Below are 9,462 nucleotides of genomic sequence, written 5' to 3' on the forward strand. Positions count from 1 at the left end.
TTTATGAAAGTAGCAATCGAGTAAAGACCTGAATAAAGAGAGGAGAAAACAAGTTATGTGTGTGTCTGGGGTAGGTGGAAGGAAGAGGCTTTGCAAAATCCCTGGAGCAGAAACGTGGTGGATCTGACAGAACAGTGAAAGGGAGAATAAGTCAATGATGCGTTTAGGCTGGAGGAGGTCAGAGGGAGAACAGGAAGCCACATCATGTGTGGCCTTGCACTCCACAGGGAAGGACTGGCCCTGAGTTAAAGTAGGTTCCTTTTTCTGGGTATGCTTAAAACAAAAATAACAAATTGTGATGATATGTCTCTTGAACATAAGATTTACTCTTTAACAAAGAAATGCTAAGACAGTAGAAATGCATCAGCAGAATATCTCATCCTTTTGTGACTTCACCAACATCTCTTTGCCAAAAACTGTACATCTGTGTGATGGCCTGGTGCGTGTCAGTCAGGAGAGGACAGAGGAGTCTGGAAAGTCGGCATTCTAATGGTGAAGCGACAGAGGCTGAGGGTTGACTCTTGGAAACTTCAACAGTTTCTTCATTTGAGTGGGTTTTATGGTTTCAGCAGAATTGCAAGGCCCTCACTCAAAAAGGGTAATCCTTTGTGGGCAACATAAGCATGATAAAGATGAAAGCTCTTTCAGTTGCTGGAAGCCAGGAAATGTTAGAGACCAGCTTTTGTCTGAACTTGAAGCAGATCATCTGTATCACTGAATGGCATCTTAAGCTGAGACAAAGAACATGGTTTCATGTTGCAGTAGAACAGAGCATTCAGGAGAGGAACATATCCCCATGCTTTGATTGTTTCCCAAGATATTTTCCCAGTATCTCTTTGGGCTAAAATTAGGGATATCACCCTTACAAATTGAGAGTCATTGTGTCAAGCAGGGAAATTAGATGGAAATGCTAAGTTTTAAAAATTGTTTCTTGTGGATTTTTTCAGTCTCCACCCACTTACTGTCTAATAATAGTAATTCTCTTTTACTATATATCATAAGAAATCACATTGGTATTTAGTTTTTACTATAGTATTTGAGGTTTATTATAAATACTGTCATTAAATCATTGTTTTCCTATTAATACATGCTTTCCTAACTATAAAATTTTATTGTTTTAACCCTAAGTCTTAACATAAATTATTAAAATTATAAAGTATAGCAATGGGTAATATGTTTTAAAATATATAATGGATGCATAAGGCTTCGATATAGAATTTATTGCATAAATTATAAGTAGCAAATAATAGAACCCAATAGATCAGTTCTAATGTAGTTAAAATTTCTAAAGGAGTTTTAGCTGATTTATATGTAAATTTGCATTTGATTCTATGTTTTTTACTTAACAGTTCTTGAATGTCTTATGTATTTTAATCATTTTTATAAGACTCTTGAATGTTATACATTATTACTTCAACATAATACAGTGTTAAATTTAAATCTTAGGAATAAAAAATATTTAATGTCAAAATGTCAGACAGCCAAATGTATTATTTAGTAGACTGTTCTTGATTCTTAAATATAACTTTTCTTTTTCCTAAAATACTTAGGTAAATTCAATCATTTGGACTTTTTGTGTTTCTAATTAAACATTTTTAACTTTTTTGACTTACAGATATTAAATGGCATTCTAGTTTAGTCCTCTCACTATTTTGCAATTATGTTAGTTTTTTCTCATTAAAATTCTCATGTACGTGTATATGTGTGTTTGTGTATTTAGTGTACACTCATGCATGGTAACTCTCTCGTTGTGATCTTACTGTATTCTCCAGTGAATGGGACAGATTTTCTCTTTGTTTCCACTATCTCACCTACTCTTTTCCAATGTCGCCCTTTGTCTCCACCTGTATGCATGTATGCATACACATGTCTGCACCTACGAAATACTCCAAGGATTAAAGACAGGTGAATGGGAATTAAGGTAAACCAATCACCCCAAAATCAATAATAGAATAAGTAGCGTATTGCCTAAAATTGAATGTAAATCTTGTGAAGAAAAATGTTTCAGCTGCTTTCTGTCTGGTTCAGTATGTAAGAAGATTGGAAGTCATCACTCTTATCCACCCAGCAACTACACTAACAACAGCAGAAGCTAACCAGATTTAAAAACAACAGATCTTCTTAGGTCTATGGGAGAATTGAGGTTGCAGAACAAACTGCTGGCCCCAAAATTAGAAAGATAGGTAAATACAGAGAATCATAACTTACCCAAGTAGAATCCCATGAGCCAAAATCTCTGCGGGAACCTACATCAGAGTAGGAAAATCTAAATGACAATTGACAGCTTTCTGGAGGCTCAATGTGGACAAGTCTGAGAGTTCAAAATTCTAGAGAAACCTAGTCTTAAAAGACCCCAAACTTTTGTAAGTTTTACCTCCTGGTACTCTACCAGATTTTGACAGTTAAGATGGAATAAAAATCCCTATACGATTCTAAGGTAAGAGGACAGAATTAGTAGCTACTTAAAAAAAAGTTCAGAACATTCTTTTCTTCCTAAAAAACCCTGTCCTCAAATTAAGCTATTTCTCCAGTGGTTAATCAACTGGAGTTTTACCAGTCTAATTGGGCGAAGAGAAATACACAATTCAAGCCTCCTCTAGCCATTTTGTCTCACCTAAGTTGGGAAAATAAAACAAAAAACAAAAACTGAGGAGCACTGCAAAATTTACGGACAAGAGCACAGGTCCACTAAAACACTGAGATCTAATCATACAACTATACAACTGTAGGACTCTTCTCCTTCCCTACACCTTACCACCACATCAATAGGACTCCTATGTAAAAATGGTAATTGTAGCTTATGGATAAGTAACATGAATAATCACGGTGTTACAAGGGACAGTAGAGAGGAACTGGGGAATACTCTGCTGTAAGGTATTTGTACTACCCATGAAATGTACAGTCTTATTTGAAAGAGGACTCGAATTAGTTGTAAATGTATACTGAAAACTCAAAGGCAACCACACACAAAAAAAATTGATATACAAACAAAAGAGGAAAAATAGAATAATATGCTCTATTAACAGATAAGGCAGAAAAAGAGTGGAAGAATAAAAAAGTACTGGGAACAAGGACAATGGATAGAAAACAGTAATAAATATGGTACATATCAATCCGACTATATTAATAATCAGTTCAAATGGTTTAAAGACATCAATTAAAAGACAAATGTCAGAGTAGGATTAAAAAAAAAAGGCAAGACCCAACTATATGACATTCTGGTACAAGCAAAACTATTAAAGCAATAAAAGGATTGGTGGTTGCCAGAGGTTTGAAGGGAGGAAGGGATGCAAAAAGGTGTTTAGGGCAGTGAACCTATTCTGTATGATACTGTATTGTTCTATACATCATTATACATTTAATAAAACCCTTAGAATATACAATATGAAAAGTGAAACCTAATGTAAACTATGGACTTTAGTTAACAATGTATCAATATTAGCTCATCAGTTATAATAAATGTAATGTACCAATGTAAGATGTTAATAATAGGGGGCCTAGGATGGAAGGAGATAAAGTAAAACTGTGTTTTTCTATAAACGTAAAGCTGCTAAAAACAAGTAATAATGTAAAATTTTGTTTTGTCTTTTTTTTTTTTTGCACTTGAACAATCTCTAAAGAATGATAAACTTGTTTTCCTTCTAGTCCCCCACTCTCATCATCTTTTATAAGTAATTAACTGAATTGTATATATTTTGAATACTGAGCTTTCTTGCATCAAAGTGTTGTTACAACATTTTTGTTGGGAGGATAGCCTTTGGTCCACTGAGGTGAAGTCTGTCTGTTGTCTCTGGGATAGAAGTGAAATTCAAATCTTTGAGTTGAGGAGATGGAATTGTTCTGTGGACGAAATAAGGTCACATACTAAACCTGGCAAGCTCAGAGGAGGCCAGGATGGAGGGCCTTACAAACTCAGAGACTGAAATTAACCGTAAAGAATGGTCTGAACATAGAAATTCCTAACTGAAAGCAGATAGTGGTGGGTAGTCACATCTCAGGCCTGTAGCTTTCTTAACAAAGGTCAGTCTTTACTTTAAGTAAGCCTGTTTATTGTCCTTTTGCATGTAAGGTAATATACCCTTGGAATGTCAAAGTAACTGTTGCTATATAATAGGTGGAGAAATCCATTTAAACAAAACTCTTAATTCTGAACATTTACATAGATTAGAAGAACAGATTAGAAAAGTTTCCAGTCTTTAGTTTTCTCCTTGAGTTGCCTTGTTCATGAATCTAAATTTACCTGCAGAACCTTAAAGAAAATGGGGAAGGGAGGGAGGGAACATCTCGGAAAAACATTACAAAGCATTATATTTTAATATTTTATTTTCAGTACCATGATGCCTCCTGAGAGAGATCAAAGTAGAAGAAAGATATAACTGGGACTATCTAGAGAACTTATGCTATTTTAACTCAGCACCATTTTTTTTAAAAGCTACAAAAATAAACATTGTTGCATTGAAGAAATGTCTGTAAGAAGTGAAAATAGATGTTTCATTCTGAGCCCATTTCACATTCACTGTGAACAGTTGGATGTTATTGAACTGGCTTTGCCCTTTACTAGTAAATCCTGCAGCTAATCTTATTAAGAACCAGTGGAAACAGAAGTTGTATAGAAATCAGGAGTCAGCTTCATAGTAGAAGATTCCAAGTTTGTTTTTCTCTCTCTCTCTCTTTTTTTTTTTTTTTTTTGTTACATGCTTTTCCTGTGTTTGTTTATAGAAGTTATCTCATTTAATTAATTATATTTGGGACATTTTAAATTATAATTACATGGGTTACAGGGTGCAGTTTCCCTGTATGAACACATTCAAATATTTAATTTTGTCAAACAAAGATCACTTTGCCTTGAACAAGCTTTAGATAATATTAAGGCGTTTTGACGTTTCTTTGAACATAGACCATTTCCTTAAAATAACTTATCTTTTTCCTGTTAAATAACTTTGAAAGAAGAAGAATGAGAACTGACTATGTAAATTCACAATAAGCTTCAGAATTTTCTAAAATGTTATATGTGAAGGACATGACATTGTGATTTTTGTCACCAAGTAACTTATGCCAAATTACTGTCTGTTGGCAGATAACAAACAGGTTGTAGATTTTATTGTTTTTGACTGCTACTGGTTATATGTTAGGGCTAGGCTAGGATGATTTGATAAAATCTAAAGTTTTATCAAGTCATTCTTCTTCTTATGGCCCTTCTAAGTTTCTCTAGTTTCACTCAAAATAAAATGTCTTAAGGAAAACAGCTCTTGGGGTCCTTCGTAATCTGTCCCTATTTATTTGTCAAACTCATTTCTATCTAAGACCTCTCTCTATCTACCACCACCCTTGCTTTTAGCATCCTACATATCTTCCAAGCTTTTCCTTAAATAATTAAACATAAGTCTAATTATACAGGCATCTTTCTTCAAACTTACAGTTATTGCCATCTGTTCTGTATTTTTCCCTATAGCATGCATTATGCCTAAGGTATAGGACCAAGAGTAAAGTAAGGCAAAGGCGATGACTTAAGAAGTCAATTAACTCAATGATCATTTCTACTATCTTATTTTCAGTGCATTATACCTACTGAAGAAACTTGGAAAATCAGCCATTCGATCATCAGAGGGATAACAATTCGAGAGAGGAATAGCAACTGATTAAAAGGTAGAGTGGCAAATTGAGTATGATATAGAAAAATTGCATAATAATAAACTCAATTTAATTAGTGTTTAATATTAGAATGGTAGCAAAGTTTATGTAATGTTCTTATAAAATGCATATACATGCCACTAAAAAGCTACTGAGATTAACTTGGAGCAAACATTTCTCAATAAATTGGATGTGACATCTTTAAATACAAAGGATCACTCAGCATTTAGATGAACTACTCTCTTTAACTTAAAGCCACTATTCATATCTGAAGGTTCTAATAAATCCCTTGGAAAATTAATTTAGAGAACAAATGGGCTTATAGATAAATTATTTAAATGACAGCTATAAGAATGAAACTGGGTTATCAGGAAGTCAATTTTGTTGTTATGAAGATTGATCCTGTCTATGGTCATGTCACCTTGAACGTGCCCGATCTCGTCTCGTCTGATCTCAGAAGCTAAGCAGGGTCGGCCTGGTTAATACTTGGATGGGAGACCACCTAGGAATGCTGGGTACTGTAGGTGTTAAAAAAAAAAAAAAAAGATTGGTCCTTGGGGTTGGTTAAGCAGACATTATTATTTAAATAACTAAAATTAAAAGTAGAGATAAGATTTGACCTAATTTAGAAATATAGATTTTTTTTTGTTCCTAAAATAAGTTATACAGCATGCTAAAAAAATTTAAAAATTATGAAATTTTGGGAGATGAAAGTATACTTTCTGATACAATTTTTGTGGGGGAAAATTATTTGATAATTTAATAAAACCATTAGTACTCCTGACTCTGATGGAAGAAGTAAAGGATTAAAAGTTAGACTACATTTAGTGACCAAATCCAGTAACTGGAAAAATTGAACAACATTTAAATATAGTTAATGACAAATGAAAGGAAATGCAACTTTATTCATTCCTTGATTTCTATGATATTTGTGAATGCAAAGTCCATGCATATCAAGTAAGAGGAGCATTTTGGGGACTGATTGTATTTGTATTTGTGTATGTGCACATATGTATAGTATGTTTGAGTTGGAGGGAGATGATTCAACAGATGGGACTAAAAGTTTATCAAAGTGTATGATTTTTTTTTGTAAGTACACATAAAGTTGAACCTACACAAAAGTGGAGTCTAGCTCAAGAAGCACTGTAATTTGATAAATGGCTTAAGAAGAAAGGACTTCCAGAATATTTTCGAAATTCAGTTTCTACTATGTCTCCCACTTTATTTAATATGACAACTTTCATTGCTATCTTCCATTGAACCTGAAATTAATACATACTGTAAGTTCTTTAGTTTTAAATAAGAACCATGATGTTTTTCTTATACTAACAATAATATGACCATTTCTACACACTATGAGGGAGGAAGAAATTTTACTCTACTTTTCTAGGTTCTTCTGACTAGCCTGATAATTAAATCGGCATGAGAGATTAACCAAGAGAAAATAACCAAGTTTTATTACATACATTGTATGAGAACCTCAGATACATGAGTGGTTCTGAGCTGGGAGGTAAAATGAGGTATAAATGGCGTCCTGATCTAAGGAATGAGGTGATGTCTTGGGTACTCAGAGGGGAGGAGGGTCATTCATAGGACAGTACGAGCAATGTTCAGTAATTAGAAGTTTGCTCTTCCCTATAGTTAAGTTATAAAAAGTTATATATGCCGATAACTCATTATAGACAAGTCTCCAAATTTAAATTCTTTAAGGGAGGTACAAGTTTCTCTAAAGCCCACGGGGTCCCTGTTGCCTTCAGCTCAATATAATCCACATGCCAAAGTAACACATCTTAGGGAATAGATGTTCTGAAACCCTTAAACACACACACACACACACATACACACGCCTTCTTTGAGACATGTTTTAGAATGCCTCAGGTGCTTAGATTTGCTACTTATCATGTGTGTCACAACCTCCTTCTTGTTGAAAAGTCTCATTAAACTGCAAAAAAGTCCTGACACCAAGCATTCATTAGCAAAGACCAGCCTTTAATTCTTAATTTATAGAAGGTTTAGTTAAAGCTAATGATAAATACAAGAAAGTATCTGCATCTGTTTAGAGACTACATACCATATTTTGCCTTACAGAGTCTTCCTTGACTTCTTCAAGTTGATCTTCACAGTTAATCAACCCATTCTCCTCCAAAAAAAGTGTTCTGAGTACAACTTTTCTTGAGTATAAGCTCCATTTGTCCTAAGAAGGGTAATTTCCCTATGATAAACATTTGTTTCCATCCTCATTTCCTTCTTAAAAGTAGGTTTTTTAAAAGAAAATTTACAGTAGGAATACCCAATTGCTTCATGAAAAACTGAATCTTTTAATGACAAGGTTAGACTATTTTCTTATGACTCAGAAAAGGTCATTCTATCATAATGCTCAAATTATGCCACTTGTAGGCCAATAAGAGGAAAGTCCAAGTTGGTATAAACAACATTAATCTCCCGCCTAAACCGAGACCCTCTCAATTTGAGATCGCTATGGCGACTGTAGGTTCATCCCACAATCGATTCCAACTCATCCCCTGTGAACAGCCATTCAAATAAGAAAACACATCCCCAAGACAATTCTTTATAGCTATAGAAAAGTCAAAATGAATACAGAGAAAAGAAACCTTCCCTTTTTCAATACATTGTTTCACAAAGACTCAGAGGTACAACTATTACTCAAGTAAAAGTAATTAATAATTGAACTGTAATTTACCTTTTTCATCTAAAACATCTCCGATAACTTGTCATTTTTAATGAAAAAGAAATGTTTACTTTTGAGGAAATAATGACTTTGCTTAGAATTCCCCTAACCACCAAAAAAAGATCTGAGGATCTGTCTCCAAAACAAATGAACTTCTCTAGCAAGATTTCAAAAAAAAAAAAAAAGAAAGAAAGAAAGAAAGAAAGAAGAAAGAAAAAGAAAATAAAAAAGAAAAGAAGGTTTTAGATGCCATGTTTGTTAAAATTTTAAAAATCTTAGGATACACTTATGGATTCTTATGTTCATGGTGTTACTACTAAGATTTTAAAATTATCTTCTCAAAATATTCTCTTATTTTTTATAAGCCTTTGTACTTTTTATTTGACTTATAATTTATAATTACATTGGAGTAATCATCTTTAGTTTTATTTGTGGGCATGTATGAATAAAGAAAAACTGATTTCTGTAAGAAATGTTAACAACTCCAAATTCTATCACTGAGAGATAAGATTAACATTTTAGAGTATATATCTATATTCTTTTCTTCCATAATATATAAATTTATTTTTATAAATATAAGTATATTGTGATAACAGCCAATTTTATAACCTATTTTTTACTTAACAAATGGTGAACAATTTTAATAATATATCATAAACAATTTATATTATTTAGGTGTGACGTTCAATATTGTATAGAATTTCATAATTGTTAAATTATCATTTTTTTTTAGGCAAGGCAACCCTTGGTCAACTTCACAGATTGCAAGGACCTTGTCAGTTTACAATCTCTTATTTTTTTATTTTTTACTCCTACAGCACCTGGTTGTCCTAGGTGGTCTCCCATCCAAATACTAACCAGACCTGACCCTGCTTAGCTTCTGAGATCAGATGGGATCGGGCTTGTTCAGGGTAGCATGGCCATAGACAGAATTTTATAATTTTGACTTTGTTCACTATTGGTTGCTTTTATGAATTATCATTGCATATAAAGCTATATGTAAATTCTCATGATTTCTACTGCTTTAGTTACTGAAAGAAGATGATCTGGATTAAAGGGTACACACAGAATTAAAGTGAGAGCTCCCTTAATGCTCTGTACATTTACAGTTTCATTAGCAGCACATGACAATAACTATTTCC

The 9,462-nt window shown here is 33.3% G+C and overlaps 1 pseudogene; it reads right to left on the minus strand.

The window, feature by feature from the left end:
- Positions 1-9,129: 9,129 nt before the first annotated feature.
- Positions 9,130-9,248, minus strand: LOC118608980 (annotated as a pseudogene).
- Between the last annotated feature and the right edge of the window lie 214 nt (positions 9,249-9,462).

This window comes from Rousettus aegyptiacus, unplaced genomic scaffold, assembly GCF_014176215.1.
Source record: "Rousettus aegyptiacus isolate mRouAeg1 unplaced genomic scaffold, mRouAeg1.p scaffold_m13_p_10, whole genome shotgun sequence".
NCBI classification, from domain to species: domain Eukaryota; kingdom Metazoa; phylum Chordata; class Mammalia; order Chiroptera; family Pteropodidae; genus Rousettus; species Rousettus aegyptiacus.